Source organism: Chrysochloris asiatica, unplaced genomic scaffold, assembly GCF_000296735.1.
Source record: "Chrysochloris asiatica unplaced genomic scaffold, ChrAsi1.0 scaffold00030, whole genome shotgun sequence".
In the NCBI taxonomy this organism is placed as follows: domain Eukaryota; kingdom Metazoa; phylum Chordata; class Mammalia; order Afrosoricida; family Chrysochloridae; genus Chrysochloris; species Chrysochloris asiatica.
This window is the reverse complement of record NW_006408548.1, coordinates 26,167,644-26,170,056: the sequence shown is the minus strand read 5'-3', so window position 1 is coordinate 26,170,056 and position 2,413 is coordinate 26,167,644.

Sequence of the window (2,413 nt, the reverse complement as noted above, 5' to 3'; positions counted from 1 at the left end):
TTAATTGTGCTCATGAGGAACCCGTACATAGACTTAAGAGGCAGTCATTCTAACAAAACAAGGTGACACTGAATAGTTTAAAATTAGGAAGGGTGTGTACCATGGTTGTATTAGTTCACCATACTTATTCCATCTGTAGGCTGAACAAATAATCTGAGAAGCTGCATTCTGTGAAAAAGATCGTGACATCAGAATTGGATGAAGACTCATTAACAAACTGCGATATGCAGATGATACAAACTTGTTTGCTTAAAATGAAGAGTACTTAAAGTACTTACTGATGAAGATCAAAGGTCACAGTTTTCAATATGGATTGCACCTCAATGTAAGGAAAACAAAAATCCTAACTACTGGACCAATAAATAACATCATCTGAATCGAGAAAAGATTGAAGTTGGCAAAGACTTCATTTTGCTCCGATCCACCATCAACACTCATGGAAGCAGTGTCAAGAAATAAAATAGCATATTGCATTAGTCAAAATTGATGAACAAGACTTTTTTAAGTGTTTAAGAACAAAGATGTCAGCTTAAGGACTAATGTTCACCTGACCCTACAGTATTTTCAACAGTTTCATGTGTATGTGAAAGCTGAACAGTGAACAAGGAAGACCACAGAAGAATTGATGTCTTTTAGTTATGGTGTTAGAAGAGAATATTAAAAGTAGCATGGACTGCCAAAAGAACGAACAAATCTGTGTTTGAAAAAGTCCAACCAAGAGTGCTCCTTAGAAACTAGGATGTCTAGATTTCATCTCTCTAGTCCCTGGAGAAGTCATCATACTTGGTAAAGTGGAGGGTCAGCAAAAAAGAGGAAGGCCACCAATGAGATGGATTGGCACCATGACAGCAGCAATGGACTCATACATGGCAACGATTGTGAGTTTGGCACAGGACAAGGCACTGTTTCATTCTGTTGTGCATAAAGTCATTATGAGTTGGTACTGATTCGATGGTACCTAACAACAACAAGGGAGTCCTAGTGTGGATCTGTGGACTAATGTGTCAGACTGCAAAGTCATTTGAACTGCCAGGTCAGTGGTTCATGCTCACCAGCTGCTTCTTGGAAACCCTATACAGGTCTCTATGGGTTGGAATTGACTCAACAGCACTTAACAACAACAACAAGTGGATGTCAAAAGACTCTCTGACTTGCTTTTGAACATAGAGATGCTAAAGTGACTGGAAGAAATGAAGAAGCCAAGAGTTGAATAGAAATTTCCAAATGATAGTTGGAGAAAACAAAGAAAATTATTGCAATAAAATGTATAAAGACTTCAAGTTAGAAAACCAAAAGAGAACAACATGCTCAGCATTTCTCAAGTTGAAAGAACAGAAGAAAAACTTCAGGCCTTCGGTTGCAATATTGAAGGAGCCAATGGGCAAAATGTATTAGTGGGCTCCAATTTAACAACAGGTGTGAGGATGGTGTGGGACTGGACAGTGTCTTCTGTCCTGCAAAGGGTCACTTTGAGTCAGAACTGATTCAAGGGCACTTAACAGAAACAATGGTGCACAAAATATTGAGGGACTCAGGAAGCATCAAAAGAAGATAAAAAGAATACACTGAGTCACTGTACCAAAAGGAATTGATCAATAATTCAAACATGTCAGGAGGTAGCATCTGACCAAGAACTGAAGGTATTAGAGGAAGAAGTCCAAAGTGCACTGTAGACATTAGGGGAAAACATGGCTTGTGTTTTACTGACTATAAAAAAGCTTTTGATTGTGTGAATCATAATTATGGATAGCATTGTTAAGAATGGTAAATCCAGGACATATAATTGTGCTCAGGCATAACCTGTACACAATTAACAAACAGTTGTTCAAACAAAACAAAAGGATATCGCCTAGTTCAAAATCAGGAAAGTTGTGCATCAGGATTGTATCCTTTCACTTTATTATTTCATTCTGTATACTGAGTGGATAACCCAAAAAGCTTGGCTATATGAAGAAAAACACAGCATCAAGATCAGAGAAAATATCACTAACAACCTGCAATATGCACATAATACAATCATGCTTGCTGAAAACAAAGAAGACTTGAAGCATTTACTATTGAAGATCAAAGAATATACACTTCAGTGTGGAATAAAACTCAATGAAAACAAAACAAAAATCTTTAAAACTAAACCAATAAGCAGCATCATGATAAATGATGGAAGTCAAGGATTTCATTTTACTTGGATCCTCAATCAATGTTCATGGAAGCAGTAGTAAAGAAATCAAACAATATATTGTGTTGGGGGTATATGCACAAGACCTTTTGAAAGTGTTAAACTGCAAAGATGTCAGTTTGAGAACTGAGGTGTGCCTGACACACAGGCCATGGTATTTTCAATCACCTATATGGTATTGTAGGAGAAAGCACTGGATGGCAAGGTCGGTTTGAACATCAAGGCTGGTTCAGTCAC